This window comes from Struthio camelus, chromosome 12, assembly GCF_040807025.1.
Source record: "Struthio camelus isolate bStrCam1 chromosome 12, bStrCam1.hap1, whole genome shotgun sequence".
NCBI lineage: Eukaryota > Metazoa > Chordata > Aves > Struthioniformes > Struthionidae > Struthio > Struthio camelus.
The window spans coordinates 14,190,218-14,208,845 of record NC_090953.1 but is presented as its reverse complement, the minus strand read 5'-3'; the positions used below and the strand labels follow the sequence as shown (position 1 = coordinate 14,208,845).

General features: G+C 38.4%; 1 protein-coding gene across 8 annotated transcripts in view; it reads left to right on the top strand.

Annotated features, from left to right (window-relative positions):
• Positions 1 to 18,628, top strand: part of SEMA6D (semaphorin 6D) — a 696,006-nt gene that overhangs the window by 101,001 nt on the left and 576,377 nt on the right. For all 8 annotated transcript variants that reach the window (XM_068958248.1, XM_068958249.1, XM_068958263.1 and 5 more), the window contains one exon: positions 9,382 to 9,996. The gene's annotated coding sequence lies outside the window, so the exon portion shown is untranslated. The remainder of the gene's footprint in view (positions 1 to 9,381; positions 9,997 to 18,628) is intronic.

The window sequence follows — 18,628 nt, the reverse complement described above, 5'->3', positions numbered from 1 at the left end:
CCCTCTTTACTTTCCTTTAGACCAACTCTGCTTAATTATTTAAATAGCCCCTGTCAATCAGATTGGAGAATTCAAGAATCTTTCCATATGGCAGAATGTCTAGGTTTGTTCTCTAGCAGGTTTAGACAGTCTTTCTCTCAATTAGTTTTCTGTGAAAAACATATTTTAAAAAATCCTGGACCTCAAGAGTCTTCTTTTCAATAATCCAACTAAATACAGGGAATCAAACTGAGTTTACGTTATTCTTTTTCTTCACTTTCTTTCCTTTAAGGTGGAGTGTTGGGGTCCATGAGCTGCCGTGAGCCTAAGATATTTATAGCACTTGGCTGTCTGCTCAGCGGCCCAGCCTTGCCTTCTGCACAGGTGCATAAGCAGGAGCTGCTGGGGCTACTGGTAGTGACAATGACACAGCCCACAGTGGTTGGGGACACTTTGAGGCAGACTCAAACTGAAGAATTCATTTTTCCTTGCAGTGTTCATTGCTGAAGAAGAAAGAGCAGATCTTTAGATCTCTTTCCATTCTGGGACACGTGTAGAAAACTACAAATACCAGACAAGTAAAGAACATTTTGCATTGGCAGGGCATTGAAATGCTCTGTGTGTGACTGAATGTATATTTGCTAGTTTATCATCTCTGATTCTGAAGCTGAGAATCAACTCCAGCAGTGTCTTCCAGTTTCATTACAAGAAATTTATTTAACAATAGTATATGTTGTTTGTGATTATTTCTTTTTTCTGATAAAACTACACCTCTTGATGGAAACTACTCATGACTGTCTCAAGAATAAGCAGGAAGTGGTGTGGAGGCATAGTGTTTGGTCTTAGACATTATGATATCAATTAAAAAGCAGGAATCCTTACAAGAAATGTATCCTAGAGGAAACTTGGCAATGTTGTGATAGCCAAACTCTGTTGCAGATTTCCTGAAGAAAATCTGTTGTTTAGATAGGAAAGATTGTTCTACTAGACTGCTGAAGAATGATTGTAAGGAAAGTTTTCCATGAGAAGGTCACTCTTACCTGTTTAAAATTAAACATCATTAAAAGGTGTTAGCTGAATCAAGTCTGTGGGAACCCAGACCAGTGACTCCACTTTCACACCTGAATACTTATGAAGCAAAATGTGTGGGACCTCTGAAGCTTTTTTCTCTGTTCAGCTGAGTGGTTTGCAGATGACTAAATTCTGTTCTCCCTTAATTTTTTTCTTAGTGTGGTAGCATCCTAACTGGAAAAAAAACATGCTTATTAATGCATTAAAATTTGTGTTTCAGTAGCGTTAATTTTTATAGATGAAAAATGTTTGCTAAAAGTGTTTTCCTAAGACAAATGGGAAGATACAAGGCGTAAAGAAACTGTGCTCACTGAATGCATTTGCCAGATGAATAAGAATAGTACTTTTAGAAGAAAAGTTTGATAGGAATCGATACTTTCTTGGCCTGACTGGGGACTTAGACCAAAACTGCAAACTATGAAGAATGGGAAGTAGAGGGTATTCATAGAGTTTCAAAAGTTGTGCAAAATCGTGGCTACAACCCTCTGTATTTCAGTCACCATCTCTGTCCTATCTGACTCTTGGGTATTTACCTGCTTCATCAGGCTGTTTTCAGATGAATAACACACCTCTTCCTAAGTTGAAAATTGAAAGGAAGAGGTTCTGAATGAATGTAAGGAAAAACTTCTTCGTGATGAGAACAGTCAAGCATTGGAACGGGTTGACCAGAGAGATTGTGCAGTATCCATCCTTGGAGGTTTTCAAAACCTGACTGGAAAGAGCCCTGAGCAACCTGATCTGAGCTCATAGCTAACCCTGCTTTGAACAGGAGATTAAACTAGAGCCCCTCTGAGATCCACTCTAACCTGAATTATCCTATGTCCTATCTTATCCTTTGTGTAGGCTATGCCCAGAGTAAATAAGATTCTTGGCCATTGGTATTTTTCATAAAATGTTAAGGTCAAGAAGGAACTCTGAAATCTTAACCAGTAAAATAGGAGCATTGGACTCTGTAGAGAGCCTAACACTGCTTTTTCTTCAAATATGGCATTCTACAATGCTATTGGACCTGTTGAAACGTAGACAATGAAGAAAAACTGTTTGAACTGCCGTAGCACTAAGCCAGCAGACTCGAACTAGGTTCTGCACTTACTCAGTTTAGCATTGTTGGCTCAGTCATGCTTATACCTCTCTCTTAAGTCAGTTCTCCTGCAGTCTTCACTGAATTTTAATCAATTCAAGGAAAACAAGTTGCTTGATGCACAAATCTCTCTTAATATTTTGAGTAATGAGAAGGCTATTTGTAAAGGTTTGCAATTGAAAACTAGTGATGTGGAGGAGAGGTGGGAAACATTTAAACCAAAGAAAGTACCAGAGCAAAGATAATTATCTTTGAGTTGTGAGATCTTAAGATACTCACAGAGGACTTACCTAGGTAAACTAAGTTTCTCCGTAATTGTTTGCGTCTTTTTGAACATAAGGAGGATCTCTATTCTGAATGGAGAACTGGCTTGGGAAAAAAAAGGGAAAGGAAAGAAAAAACTGGTTTAAAAATCATCTTTGGGTAAGTTTGAGACTTCTGAAAAGTTGATTTTCATTTATTTATTTTTTGGCTGACTGTGGGGGTGGAAGGTAATTACAGACATTTTGACGGTAAGTTGCCATTTAGACTCTGGATACTAGACCAGCTGTTCAGTCCCACTTCTGCATATCAAATTGGGTGTTAGAAGGGGGCAGTTGATGTCAAAAACCACTCTGGGCTCTTATGTAGAAGAAATGACAATGGAAAATATTTTTGCTTCTACCCCCTACTCCTCTTCCCTTCATGCTGACTGCTGAGAGGTTTTTAAAAGCCTGTCGCCATCATGAGCACGTGGTTGGTTTTTACCCTTTATCAGGCACAGAGGAGGCAGGCCAGCCTTTTGAAATTTCTCAGCAGTCAGCAAGAATAAAGTGGGCATCCTAGTGGTAGGAGTAATTTTCAGCTTCCTAACAACAATTGGCAGAATGCTGGGAAAAGCTATTAAAAATGAGGTTTGATCACCAAAGTCTATTTTGGCCTATATGTAATGAGATGTGTCAGCTAGAATTTACAGTAAGTGGCTAATTGTTAATAATAGGCCTGTCTAAGACGCTCTGTGACTTCAGCAGATCTGCACAATACAGCTCCATGTGCTTGCTAGGTTTTTCAGTATTGGGTATCACAGGTCAACTTATCACTGTAGTAGAGGAACAAGTTGTGACAGGAGCAAAGACATTGTTAACTTTATAAAAGTGTATTTATAATATAGTATTGAACATGTTACAGGGTAGAATTACAAAAATAAGTTAAAACTTAAAAATGAAGATGTGACCTCATTACAGCCTTGGTATTTCATCTTCCTGCCTAATTGTGTTCACAGTGCTTGCACTGTGTAAGGCAACAGGTCTGTGAAGAAGAATGTTTTGCATTTAAGGCACTGTTGCAAAGGCTTTTTTGTTGCTCAGGGCAAGTTACTGCATTTCTTTGTGCTTCAGTTTTGTATCTTTGAAAGGGAATGCCACTTTTCACCCTATGAAAAATGGAGGGTGTACGCACACTAAGGTGACTAAGGGATAGTCATAAGCTCCTGTCAAACAGATTTGTGATGTAATGACTTGATATGAATAAGTATAGACCTCCCTTTATTAAACTTATGAATACTAAGATTTCAGTTAACTGTATCTGTTAAATGAAACTGTGCTCAAGCTCCAAGAAATGTTTAAGCACATGTTGTGCCCACATTTTTGTCGCTTGCTTGAAACTTTAGTTTCTTAACTGGGACTCTGGCCCTCAGTGCATTAGGCCAGTGCTCACTGCTCTGTCATTCCACTGTAATGTATGGGTGTAGAGGGAGCCAGGACTGTTGTCCTCAGTAAGACCATTGCCTGGCTGTGACATGTTTTCACAGAAGTCCCTGCCTGAGATATGGAATGCTTCAAATTTGCTTCCAGAAGTTATCCAGAGCTCTGCTTTCCTTTTAATTTGCCCATGTCTAGATCAGTACAGCTTTTAGGAATGGGTGATATCTTTTAATAGACTGATGTAGCTGAAGCAAGAGAAAAACTTTAAGATATTAATCTTTCTTCAGATTTGAAACAAACCGGCCTCATTTTTATCCTTTGGCCATCCTAGATAAAATGCTATTGTTCCTGGCCTTACTTATTGACAATCATTTTCCCCTCATGAAAACAGAATCTGTATATAAAGATTGTCTACTTCACAATCATCTTTATCAGGCTTTTCAGGTTTCTAATAATGAACAAAAACTGGGAGCTAACAACTTTCCTCATAAATTTCCAAAATGCATACTGAGGGTCTGGTGTAGTTTCTATAATCTTGTGAATCCTGACACTGTTGTCAGGAGTCTCGGAAAGTGTAGTGTGAATGATCAAAAATAAGTAACAAGAATTGATGCGAATGATCCATTTTATTTTTCACCTTTAAATAAATCAGAACTCTTTATTGAAAGGGTTAAAAAACTAATAGAAAGTGTAGACACTTTTTTATGCTATTTGGTGGAAAGAAGGTGACTGGTAGGCACCAGTCTAGCACTGCATATGTTGAATAGGCACCCAGACGTTAAGGATGCTAGAAAAACACCAACTGTGTGAACGGGCTTATGGTGGGTGTGCATACTAAATAAATTGCTCAAATTAGAAAGTGAGCTTGAGAGATAGATGGCACATCGTTGTAGAGAGAGCTGCACACAGGAGTGAGTCTTTTTAATTGAGAATGTGGTCCAGTGTTTCAGTTGATTTGTTCTTATAGCGGTGATCTTTTTTGGTAGATGGGGTAATTTCTGAGCAATATACTTTTATCCCCTCTTTCCACCTTCTCCAGCTACCAGTTTCCTCTTAAAAATGAGAAAAGTTTATAAACCTACCCAGTGCAGGAGAAAGGAAAAAACTATAGAAATTAAAACTGAAGGGAAGGTGTCCAGCCTTGGAGGTTTTCATTTCTTCCTTGTGTCTTGCATGTCCTTGACAATAGTGATGCAGCTGGCTTTGAGGTAGGAAGCGGAATTGCAGCTGTAATTACATTTGAACTGGGTGAAATGTTTACAGCATTTCATGGCAAAGTCCTGGGAGATTTTTAAGCCCCATTTTTCACTGTTACATCAAGACTCTTGTCTTGATGTGCTATTTGGCAATAGCATGTGCTTCATTTTCTGAGCTCCGTTTCACAATTGCAGGAGTCAAATGTCTCATCAGCAGACCTTCCATCTGCTTCAGAAAGCACTAAGCTCAGAGGATACTCTTTGTTTCCAGCATTGCAGTATGGTGCAGTGGGCTCCATCTCAGTGTTCCTGTACATGATTCCTCTGGGACTCTGTGCTAATTTTGAGTAATGTGCAGAAGGGCCATCATATTTGCCTTCAGCTCTACTTATACAGCTTCCTGTGTTTTGTGTTAACTCTGCAGCATTTCTTCATGAAAATACTGTATATAAATTCTTCCCTGAGGAGAAAATTGGTTTTAATAAACGTGGAAGCTAGCTTAAGTCTTTGCAAGCCCCTTGTTTGTACTTTCTCTTTTCAATCTATATTGGTTTAGTTAAATCGGTGCAGTTTCCATGCTAAAAAAAAACACTCAACAGATGAATCAAGTTTCCATATTAGGCCGGTAGGAGATGATAGTGCCGGCAGTGACAGAGACATTACATGGTTAGTCTGAATACAACAAGTATATAGGAACTTACTAACTGGCTGTATCATACAGTGCAGTTACTTCAGTGCTACTCAACACAGCCATTATTTATCATCCAGATTGTTAAGGATACCACTGAAGTTTTTAGGACAAGATTTTCAAAAGCATTAAAGTGGAATTTTCCAAGATGCCTAATCCCACTGAGCTAGGAGCTGAGGGTACCCTCATACTTCTGAAAACCTTCTTAATACACCTCAGAGCACATAGTATTGCTGGTGTTGAAATACTAATTACTTCATTGGTAAATGATTGAAACCTTGAACCTTGCACAAGTCTGAATCATAGAACAAATTGCTTACAGTCAGTCATTAAACTTTTGCTGAATTCTTTTTCCTCTATCCCTTAAAAGGAGATCAAACCACCATAATTAACAGACCTGTGGGCTTCACTGGGCTACTCTCAATGAGTCTAAGCAGTATCTCTCTCCTCGGAACATACTGAGATAGACAGGGCACAGATGCCTTGTTGTGGTTTACAGAACAAGGCAAGAAGCATAGTACCAGTGCTCCTTTTGTACCTTTACGTCTCCTTGCACAGGATACATTTTTAGGAATTTTTAATACTTTATTTTCTTCCTTTATCTTCATTGATTATTTCACAGGCACCACTTTTTCAGTCTTCTTTTGCACTTAAAAATTTATTTCTCTAAAGATAAAAGGAAGGATTTGGAAATATCTGATAAAACAATCAAGCATTCTCCAATCTGTAGAGGGTCACAGAATCACAGAGTGGTTGAGGTTGGAAGGGGGGGTCTAGTCCAACCCCCCTGCTCAAGCAGGGTCCTCTAGAGCATATTTCCCAGGATCACATCCAGGCGGTTTTGAGTATCTGCAGCGAAGGAGACTCCACAACCTCTCTGGGCAACCTGTTCCAGTGCTCTGTCACCCTCACAGGAAAGAAGTTTTTCCTCAATGCAATGCTAAAATTACATTTGGCTTCTCAGTCCATCAGCTTGGGCCTTGTGTATTTAGCATTTAATTTCTTATTGTGGAAACAAATGTTTAGTTCATTTACCATCTGTCTTTCTTAACTTTACGAAGTGCATTTATAGTCCTATGAAAGACTGTTTCAGGGTAGAATTTTGTTAGTTTATTAATCTGATTAGAAGAAATATCCAAGAATACCTGACCATCTTTCTGAAAACATTCTCAACTTCTCAATTTTTAAATTTTTGTAAAGCAGTCTAGATCTCATCCAAGCTCTTCTTCTTCGCTTCCTGTGGCATGGTATGTTTAATTTGCTCTCAGTAACATCTTGTGTTCCTTCAAGAAATGGCTGGATCATTCCAGGTGGACCTCTGAAAGGTGGGATGATATTTCTGCTTTCTGGGGAGAACAGGTGTGAGAAATGAAAGTTTGTGGCAGGCAAAAAAGTCACACCAGTGTATTGTAAGACTGCAAATAAAGTGGAAAGACTACAGTGATGAGCAGCCAGCAATCTGAGAGGAAACAGAGACCCTCCTGAGAATCAGAAGGGACTGAGGAGGGTTTTATGCAAAGTAGTTGCCGAGTTAACTGCAGCCATGCCTGGAAGAGAGATCCAGTGGAGACACAGTTTTATTCTACCTTCTCTAGTTGGGTTGAGATCTCTCTGTTTAGAAAATCAACTATTTTAGTTCAATTCCTACACTCTTTTTTCTCTTAAAGTTTAAAAGCCTCATATGTGCACTTGCTATGGGAGAAGGGTCCACATGAAGGCTCTGGCTAACATGGTGTGCCATCATAAAAACCTAATGAGCCTCTCCACTCCAAGAGTGATCACCTGAAAAACTCTAGCAAAGATGATGCTAATCCTGAAGAATTAATTTTTTTGTAACCTAGCAGCTTTTAACGCAGATAGTCCTGTTAGGCAGTTGTTCAGCAGGAGTCTCAGTAATTTCAGATCCTAATAACTAGATTCAGGCTTCAGATGATCTTTGGTTGTAATAGGCTAGGTTATTCACCAGTTTTGCAGTCAATACAGTATAACATCACATAATGCTGTACGAAGCAAATGCATCTGAAATTCATTTAAATGATATTTCCATAAAAAAGGTTGTATTATCAGTATTTTGGTAAATTGTAATTTCTGTGATAAAAATTTTGTTAAGTTTGTTTCCTGGCAACTAATGTTGTAGAATGTGCATTTTGGTGACTAAGCCCAGATTATTTTTTTAACGGGTAGGAAAACATTCTAATGAGGCATATAGAGGGTATGTCCTTATATAGCGTTTGTGTAACAGGTATGAGTCATGAATGGTTAGTACTAGGTGACGATGAGTCTTCTCAATTTTCCTTGTCGTTGTTTTGTCTTGAAGGAGGTAATAATAGATACTAGTCATATAGAAGAATATTAAATAGATAATTTAGATGAGCTTTCTTTTTGATTTGTCTCCATTATAGTACGGAGAACAACATAAACTTTTTCTACTTAAAGAAAAAGATAGGCATTCTCATTGATAGTGATTTGAAAACACATAATCCTTGTATTGCTATTCAGCCATGTGAAAGTAAGGCACAACTTTTATTCTAAACTGCTGTGAAGTTGTAGAGGACATCTGGCTAATTGCCAAGTCAAGCATGATTACAGTGCTGTGCCTTCAGCAGATTTCACACAACTAATTTAGCCCTCAAAGGCATGAGAGGTTAAAGCTAGGTCAACTAACATCCTTCTTGTGCAACAGCATGTCTTCAGTAAATTATGTTGCATCTAAATGTGCGTTCTGTGTTGTCATACTGACTAAGCTAAGCCTAAAAGCATGAAAAAAAGGAAAAAATGTAATTGACAAAGATGAATGCACAGACTGCTGGTGTGGCTTGTTTAATCACTTCTTCAAATGTATTAGTGAGGGGGTTCAGCTCAGCACCCATTGTCCAGCGCTGCTGCAGATCTGTCCTACAAAGCAAAATCTTGCCAAGTGTTAATAAAGATAATAATGTTTTTCAGGCTAAGCTCTATTGAAACATGTATGAAACCATTAGAATGTATCGATTCAGCTTGAGTTAAACTTCTAACAATAAGAAGTGCCTTCAGAATTACATATTCATTATTTTACCATATCAGGTAGACTACAGTGGGAGCCGTACAGCTTTTTATTAATAATTAATCCAATACATAGACTGCTGTAAACTGTAACAACTCCACATCATTTAAATGATACTGTTGGGGCCTCCAGAAGTAGAAGATAATGTCCTAAATTACCTCTAGGTAATGTACCGTAAGGAAATTATTATATAGACAATACAATACTGCTATACATAATACTGGTGTATATATAGTATTTATAAAGACTTGTACTCCTGACAAATCTTGTGGCTCTATCAGTTTCTGCTCCTGATGAATCCTGTTCATTTTCAGCCTAGTCTGAAGGCTGTATAAATCACCAGCAGCACAAAACTGTACGCTAAAGAGAACTAATCTCTCTACTTCTGTTTGTAATTTAGGAAAAATGCTTAGAGTAGTAGTTAGGTACATGTTCAGATTTGTACATTCTGTCCTTTTATATCCATAAACTCGACATGGGCCTGTAACCCTGCACAATTTATGGTTACGTAATTGTGTCACTTATCACCTGTTTTTATACCTGATCAGTTTTCAACCTCACTGCAGCATAGCTACACGCTATGGGACATGACTCCAGAACTCTTGCACTGCTAATCCTATTCCATCTTTCTGTGTTTGCAGCTCTCCTTATAGCTGTATCCCCTCTACTCCATTGCCAGCAGTGCTCCTGCTAAGGACTGTTAGCCAGCTTTGCTTTTCAGTTCTGCAGTGTCTTCCCAAAGTCAGCCAGAAGAGCACAGCTGCATCCTGGAGAGTGCCTGGAGCAAGCACTGCACGCCATACAATTCAGCAGCTGCCATTCTCTCACCTGCAGAAACACTGAACTGTTGCATTGCACAGGACAAGAGGAGTATGCACCAGAGGTCTGGGAATTCTTGAGCTCTATTTCTCTGCTGTGAAGAGCGAGCTGGAGACTTCTGGCCAAGGGTTCAGATACAACTGGTAGCAGCCCCAAGCACTGAGCCGCCTGCCTGCCACAACCCTGTTTGCAAAGAAGGGGAATTTTTAAATATGAAGAGAAGGAAGAAAAAAATATCAAAGTTGAGAAGTCCTAGGATATAACTGTGGTGACTCCACAGTTAACAGGGACTGCACTGGTAACAGGGACTCCAGACACCTCCACATAGGATGCTGTTCCTCTGGATGTTCTGGAGGGAATTTCAAAAGAGCTGTTCAGCAGTGGGTCCAAGGATGCCCTCACAAGAGAAGATTTTGAGTAGTGGGAGCATCAGTCCAGTAAGTATTGCTCACTATTTCTATTGCTTTGTGGGAAGCTTGTGTATAAATAAGCCCTTTGGTGAGTCTGTGATGTAAGGAGGAATTCTTGCTTCTTCAGGAAAAATTAGCTCTGATTCAGAGCAGAGGCCATGTGAAGGATTTGTTCAGAGGCTTGCACTAGCTATGCCACTGTGCCATGTGCTTGTCAAGGTGGCTCCCAGCTGTGGGGGACTCAAGATTTAAAGTGCAGGGCAAAACCAGCACATTTGGGAGTATTGTATTTATATTTCTGATGACGTTGCATGTCAGGTGACCTTCAGTGGTTGGTGCATTAAAATGTAAATTTTTTAAAATATATTTTTTATAATTACTTACAGTATATATAGGTCAAAGTAAAAGATTCTAATCAAAATGAGATTGTTAATTAGCCTAATTTTAATAAATTATTAATATTAAGTAGCCTAACATTCTTTGAAATCTGTAGCTGAAGAAAAGCTGTTCACATGCAGAGTCACTAGGTCTTTGCTAGACTGATTCTGTGGAAGCTTCCCTAAGGGAAGGGGGACATTGTTCTTGGTAGTGTTCTTGGTAAATGCCATGTTCATGGGCCTCCAGAATATGTATTTCCTTGGTGGGTTGTTAACCATGAAAGACAGACACCAAGTGCTCTTAAAGAACCTTATTTTACTCAAACATTGTCCTCCTGCCTTCCACACCCCTGTTCAAGCTGTGCCACCAAAAGACAAATTGCAGCTTTTTGCAAGTTAAGGACCTTTAAAAAATCCAGGAAGAATGTTATGTCTCAGACTTGCATCAAATCACATACTGATGCCACAACAAATGTTCTCTGCTCTCTCTGGCTGACTGTGGAAAGGAGCAGAGATGGCATGCCTAAGTGGCAGAAGTCAGAACTGGTGGCCTTGTAACACAGGCAGTGGGTGTAGAGGGAGACTAATTCAAACACTTCCAAATTACTGTGCATATATGTCAAGGTAAGTTAACGTCAGGTTGTAGTCTGCAAAGCGTCAATGTGAGTATATGTTATTGAACAGAAATGCAGCCAATGCAAATAAGGTAACTGAATTTTGCCTCCTCTGTGTGCCGTTTTGGTGTGTTTTGTCATATTATCCAATGAGGCAATTGTGATATCCTGGCAGAAACAAATGCTTATTTTAGCAAGTACCTAATCTGTAAATAACAGTTATTGCAAGTTATTCCCACACAATTTCAATAACTGAGCAATTTGCTGGACACATAACTGTAATACGAGGAATCTGGCATTAGTTTCGTAATAAAACACTTGATTATGATAGATCTATTTTATTTTTAAGATGATCAACCAAAGTTGGCTTTATCTTAGTGATGTAAAATATGTGATGTTGTATTCTTTTAGTTTCAAAGATATGGCTGATTCAAACTATGCATTAATGCTTTACTAGCTGCCACTGTCAGGAGCGTCTCCTGTGCAGGATGAGGCACCACTGCCTCCAGAACAAGCAGAAGTATGGTAGTTTCCTCTAATAGGCTTTCAGGGAAAGCTTTTAATTTAAGTTTCTAAACAGGACAGATAAGGAGTGTTGTGGTACAGTTATTCTGACTAGTGTAAAAACTAGGGAACTTTCCCATACTAAAAGCAGTTATTTTAAGGTTGTGTTTGAAAAGTACGTTTTTTCTTTGGGTTGTTCAGGTATGTTAAAATTATTTGTTAGAGTAGGAAGTTAAACAATTTACAAAGCCAGACATAAAAAGCATGAGTCAGAGGCGACTGTGCAATTGCCCCTACTCTCTAGTTTGGGAATTAAATATATCAAACAGTTGTTAATACATCTTAGGAAGTATTATGTTGGAATACTTGTTGTATAATATGTATTTTCTGGGGTTTTCCCCAGTTTTCTGAGTTTTCTAAATAAAAATAGGATAACAAGTATTTTTCTCTTTTACATCAGCCCTAATGACGAAGATACATAGAATTAAAAATTTAGAAAATGGGGTGTTTTTGGACAATCACAAAGAATATAATTTAAAATTATATTTCTACTATCCTTTTTATATAGATATATACATATGTATACATACACACACACACATATTTATTAAATCTATATAATTCTATAGTTCTTGAGGCCCTCTGGTTATAATTTTATCATACCTCGGTTTCATACCATTGGTTTATATTTATTAACGTCTACTTCCAAAAATAGTGTGCATTTTTTCTCTTTATTTTCATATATAAGTGAGAATACTTACAAATTTGTATATTTTACTTATGAAAATTCATACATATAAAAAGAAAGCAATAGTGTATATAACTTATAATGGGGATGTAGAACTATGTTTTTAAAACCTGAGGTTTTTAGTATAAAAATCTTGTAGAGTATAGGTTAGAAATAGGGGCTGTTCTCTTAGCAATGACTGTTTTAAGTTAATGAAATGCCCCTTAGTTCAGAAGGATAGCATGAGATTGCTTGTGTACCACTTCCTTGCACCCTGGGTAGCACATAAAGAAATTTACACCGCTGCTCTGCAAAGGGTGAATATCCCAAATGTCATGTTATTAGGCTGAAGTTAGTCTCAGGCATACTTACTTGTTCATAATCAACCAAATTATTTTTTTCCTTAGGCCTCCAAGTTACACAATTTTTGTTTGTTTTTGTAGCTCTGGCTATGAGCCCAGACTAGCTCAGATCCTGATGGAGACTTAGTACTTTAAGCACATTAATACAACCAGAAATAAACTGCAGCCATAGAATCAGCGTATTGGAAACAAAACAGTAAGTGAAGTATTAAACTGAGGCCTTAGATCAAAGCAGCTGGGCCTAGCTTAAGACAGCCTGTTTTAGGGATCTAAAAGCAAAATTAGCTGTAGGCCTCTGGAATTCATGTGATGACTCTCTGTGTATGTCCACTTGCTCTTGGAGCGTAACAAAGTTCAAAAGACCCATTTTTTTCTCAGCTGGATTCTTGGTCACCCTTTTTCGAGGGCAGTCCTTGAGGCTTCCAGTGTCTGCTAGGGAATTAATAGGTGGCTAGTTCTGTTCAGCTCTTGATGGGACACTTACTGTCAAGCCATGTATTTACATGCAATTACTCACTTTTCCCTGTCTCAGCATAAAAATTATGCTGTTGAAGATGGAGTGTATTAGTATCGAAAGAGATGGGGAAATGGAAACTTTCATAGTTATAAAACATTCCCAGCCAGAGCATGTTCCTATCTTGGATCTCTTTAGAAAGCTACAGAGTTTTGCATGTAAAAGGACAACCAAATCAGACTTGCATATCTTTTCTCATGCATGTGCCACTTTAGTAAGTAATGAGGAAGGAAATGAGCTACAGGAGATGTTGCTGTACTGAAGGAGGTTCTAAGCTGTTGGTTCAGTATTTCTGCACAGGTCAGTTATATCCATTGCTAGTTTGTTCTGGGATGAAGATTTTGGAGAGCATTCAAAGGTTTCAAACTTAGAAGAGCACACAGAGATGTATCTGTGATTTAACTGCCCTAAATAACCACAGTGAAATGTGGTGCATTTTCTGAAGCTTAGAGTATTTGTTTCATGTAACATATCCTGCTGCACAGGATAGGCCTGTTCCTTTTATTCATAAGGCCACAGTGAATCAGCTTCTTATATTTCACATTAATGTCACTTCGTTATTTCTCCACTGGTGGTCTAGTCTCATACTTAATTATCCCTCTGCTGTCACTCTAAATTTCGTATTCAGCCTTCTGCAGGCAAAACTAATGTTGCCTTTCATAGGGTTTTTGGCTATAAAATATTTTTTATTTACTAAACTGGAGCTATTGGCTTTAAGCAAAGTTCTGAGCAAGGAAGCGTGCAATGCTGTACAGGTGTGTTACTTCTTGATCCTTGTGGGGCTTTCTAGCTTGCAGGGATTACCTGCCCTTTGCCATACTCGCATTTGAAGAACACCTTTCTTCTCCTTAACTGTGTTGCAAGCTCCAAAGGTGACTATCTTCTTCGTTTTATTTGTTTAGACATGTCCAAGGGTGGTCCATGGGCAGGAGTAAAAAAGAAATGGGCTAAGAGAATCTACAACTTCTTTGAGAGTAGGTCAGGTTTGCCAGGCCTCTCCCACTCCTATGTCATGCACAGAAGCTGCTGGTAGGTACTCTCCGACTGGATTTAAAGCAGCATTTGGCCTTTCCACCTGAAAAAAGGATCCTGTGGTAGATATTCCAACATACATTACTGTGACAGCCTATCTGAGTGATCAATGCCTATAGGGGAGATAGAAGTAAATCATATATTTGGCAAGGCCATGACAAATTTACAAATGCTTCAAAGATAAGTCCATATATATTACATGTATGTTATAAATACTCTTGACTACTTCCTCCTTCTAAAACCTTAGTTAGTTTAATGAGTTGTGCTTGGTCTCATAGCCTTCACTGAGCAAATGCTATTCGTTTGAAAGGTCAAGAGTAGTGTCTCAGTATATTAGCTATAATTCTCTTATGCATAATTTATTTATTTACATGTAAGTAGATTTTATTTGAAATTCTAAACATAAAACTCATTACTGTCCAGAAACAGAATACCAATGTGCCATAGCACATACTGAGCCATTTATTATTTGACAAAAGTGTAAAACCATAAAAAAACCTATAATAAAATACTTGTGCACTCCCCTGTTTAAATATTTGATTAAGGGAAAATTCTTAGGCTTTTCTTATGTCTCATAGACTAAAGAAGAAAAAGGTAAAAGGGCTACTTTCTTCTCCAGTGATGCTCCTAGCTTCTAATATGAATGACATGTAACCGCTGAGAGCTGAATGTACCCATCTGCCTGACAAGAGGAAATGGTATACAGAATGCCAGTGCCTCTCTGCTGACCTTTCCTCCCCCCCAGTCTGTGTTTGAATGTTGTTTTGAGTTGAGGAAGCCTAGCCTATTAGCTAATCCCAGCTTAGCCTTTTCAAGGTCTTTTACAAATCTACTACGTATAATGTCTTTTGGAAAATGAAGAACTCTTGAGTTCCAAAATTGCATAATAAAATCTATCCCCAGCTCGTCTAGGCTCCAGTGGAATCTCAGCTTAAATGAACGTGATATTATATAGAAATCTGGAAGAGCCCAAATCAGTTTGATTTACTGCTATTCCTTTGTCTTTTCTGCCTTCCTTTTCCTATGTGTATACTGAGTGCGAGCATGCTACGGTTGGAGCTCTGTCATTTGGCAGCCTGCACAGTGTTTATGATATAATCTGGTACATTGACAATGAGGGAAAATAAATCACCGTGTGATATGAAAATGAGGGATGTCTAAGAGTGTATTTGTTTGACTGTGAAAGAGCCGGGAGGAAGACTTCCTGCTTTCAGAAAGTACAGTTGGCACTAAGGGGACACATGAGAAGTGATGAGAAATTCTTGGAACAAAGATTCAAAGGGCCCTTCTGTCCCAGTGTGACATTCTGTGGCCAAAGTTTTCTGTTGGCGTACCTGTGCACTCCCAAAGCTGAAGTTTAAATGAGCTTAGCTTCCTGGGTAAATAGAAGAGAGCCTCATTTTGAATATTGTGAGTAGAAGCGGGATGTAAACCATGTTCTTCTACCACCTTTTAGACATGCCTCCCCTGATGGTGCTGAAACTAGTGTTGTTGAGTCTATATTAAGAATTAAGCTAGTTCTGTTGCTTGAATTGCTGGTAGGCAACAGGTAGCTTCACAGTGTAAATCAAGTGAACAAAACCTAGACACATGGAAAGAGGAAGAAATGAGAGAAATACTGAGTTGTTCAGTCTTAAAAGACAGATGGGAATATATTTTAAAGAAGAGCGTGCAGAGATAAAAGTGTTGCATAGTTTTATTTGCACGTGTCCTCTTTTTTCATGTTTCCAGAAAATAGCTGAGTAAGATAGCTTGTATTGCTAATTAATAAAGCAACAGGTAGAGAAAGCAAAACACAAATTATTCATGAGCTAGAAAGGAACTGCAAGACTAAGTGATACTGAGATGTGTAGTGTATTTATTAATTCTATCCAATATATATTTTGTTAAATAGATAATTCTCTTCCTGACTGCTACACTGCCTGTATCATTATGGAATTCATTGATTGTCAGGGGGCATGTGGGTATGTTTTCTGTGGTAGTCTGCAACTTCATTTACCTAGCTAAGAAATATTAATTTATTGTCGTGAATGAGACAGATTGTGTCAGTGGAAAGAAGTGCAGGTGGGAAGGAAGTTAAGGCGTAATAGAATTACTTCAACAGCATAGGAGACTCATTAAGTCATTCAATCTACTTTCCTGCTATAAGGAAAAGTAGACTTTAACTGCTCTGTATCACAGAGATGAGCAGATGTGTGGTTTTGGCTGATCTTTTTACTAAAAATTCAGACTAATGTGTTTGATGCTTCAATCCAGTAATATTCCTTCAAAAAAGTTTAGACAATATAACTTTTTATTTTGACACTTTCAAAACAGAGCTCTGATTTTGTGCTTTAATTGGTTTCTCTCAAAATGTACTTTAAGTTTTTTATTAATGCTTTTGAATTTAAAAAATTAAAATTATTAAAATATGTTTATAAATATTTATAATTTTGAGATGAAATTAAATAGTCATTTTAATCAGAAATGTTTTAAAACAGTTTGGTTCAACAAAAAAGTCTGTTTAGATGAACATACAAATTTTTCATTAAAAAAAAAATCCTCCTGATTTTAGGAGTCATACAGTTAAACAGTATAATTAGAGTAGCTCTTTATAACCAATCTGTTCTGTATCTTTCAACACGGCCCTGAAAACTTGTAGATCAGCTGCTTTCATAACTGACACTATGGAATTTCCTGTGGCTGCTGGTATTTCTTCTGCATGAATTGTTGGCTTAAGCCTGAACTCTGAAAGTTAAAGTCTTGCACAGTTGCTTAGATCAAGAACCTGCTTTGCCCCTGCAGCAGGAGCTGTGTTAACAAGCTACAGATGCTGAGCTAATGAGTGTGTTCAATAAGCAGATTGGTGGTGGGAGTGGTTCTGTCTCTGTATAGGAAGCAAATAGAGCCATGGGGGAAGAAGAGAGCAACAGGGCTGTGTCTGATTGTATTGCTGCTACATAGTACTACTTGGGATGGAATAATTTACCAGCGTGTGAGCTTTTTCAAGGGCTATTTTGTTAAAATCTTATCCTTGTTTGGTTTTCACATTGTAAAGAGTATAGTTTGGAGATGTATTTAGGAAACTATGATAAAATAATCTGAAACCTCTGAAGAGATTCACAATAGAAAGACCAAGAGGTGAACTGAGTCTGGAGACTGAACAAGCCTTAAAATTGAAATAACATATCTAATCTTAACTGAGCTTCATTGTGCAGGGAATTTGGCAGAACAGATTTTAAGGAAAAATCCTGCTGAAGAGCATGGGAATGGAGAATTCATATTTGCTATTGAAAGAGCACATATTGACAAAATTGTAGGTGATGTACCTTGTTACGGTTCTGCTAATCTCAGAAGGACTTCAGTCAAGTGCTGAGTTTGAAGATGTGGCCGTGGCTGCCTATAGCCTTGGCTATAGGAGTTATGACCTGTAAGGAAAGCATCTCTCTTCCTGTGACCCGGATTGTCTATGATAAATGTATGTGTAGCCTTTTCAGGAATCCGCCCATACAGCTGAGAAACAAAGGTGGTTGTGAATCTCAGTAATAAATTGATTTCACGTTGGACAGCAAAAGCTCCTAATTTTCTTCTTGTCCTGTGCCAGAACTCAGACAGATAGTAGCACAAATGTAAAATTAATAAGGTATTAAATGGAGGTAGTCTGCAGTTCAAATACTAACATCTATCACTGTAAACTATTTTTCCTTGGGAGGATTGAGATTTTTCAGAAAAAAGGTCACTGTGGGCAGCTCTGACCTGTAGGTAGGGGTCAGTAATAGTTTGCAGAAGCTGTTTAGAGGGTTGCCTGAAAGAAATGGCAGAAAGATTGTTAAAAGGTACTTACTGAGGTGTTACCCTTCTTGAGGCCTTTTAAGCAACTCAAGCCAGGGTCTTGATGAGATGAGAGGAGCTGGCTTTCTCTAGCCCATGAGCACTTGAGAAGGGAGGATGTGCTTCGGGTAAGGCATACACGGAAAAGTTTGTTTTGTTTTGTTACATACAGAAAGGTTGTTTTTCTGATAAAATACAAGCAATTATAGCCTGTCCTTTAAGTAAAACAATGAAAGTCCAGTGTTCAGCCTATTTCATTTGCCTCTTGAAACTGTAATCCAGAATGCTAACACTTAAAAATTCTGGGAAACATTGGGATATATGTAAACATTGGGAGCCATAGAATACATGGCTGGATTGTAGCCTGGGAGAAGCTTTTTAGGCAGTTTGTTCCTGGAGCAGACAGAGGATCCCTGAGTTTGAAGCTTAGACTCTGGATTCTTGACCAAACAACAGAAATTTAACAGTAGTAGTGCAAAGGACTGTCACGTGCAGGCAGCAGGGGCTATCTCGCAAGGTAACTGCCACAGGACGTAACCAATGCTTAGAATGAAATCACTTGGTGTTTCTGCTGAGTTAGATCTCATGAGAGTCATTCCTTGGTCTGTCTCACTGTGCTGCCATGTGAAAGCTTTTGCTAGCATGTAGGAGGAAAGAAAGAACAGTGCAGGGGCAGAATAAGTGGAAGGGGAAGGGCAGAACCTTGTCTTTCCCTGGCA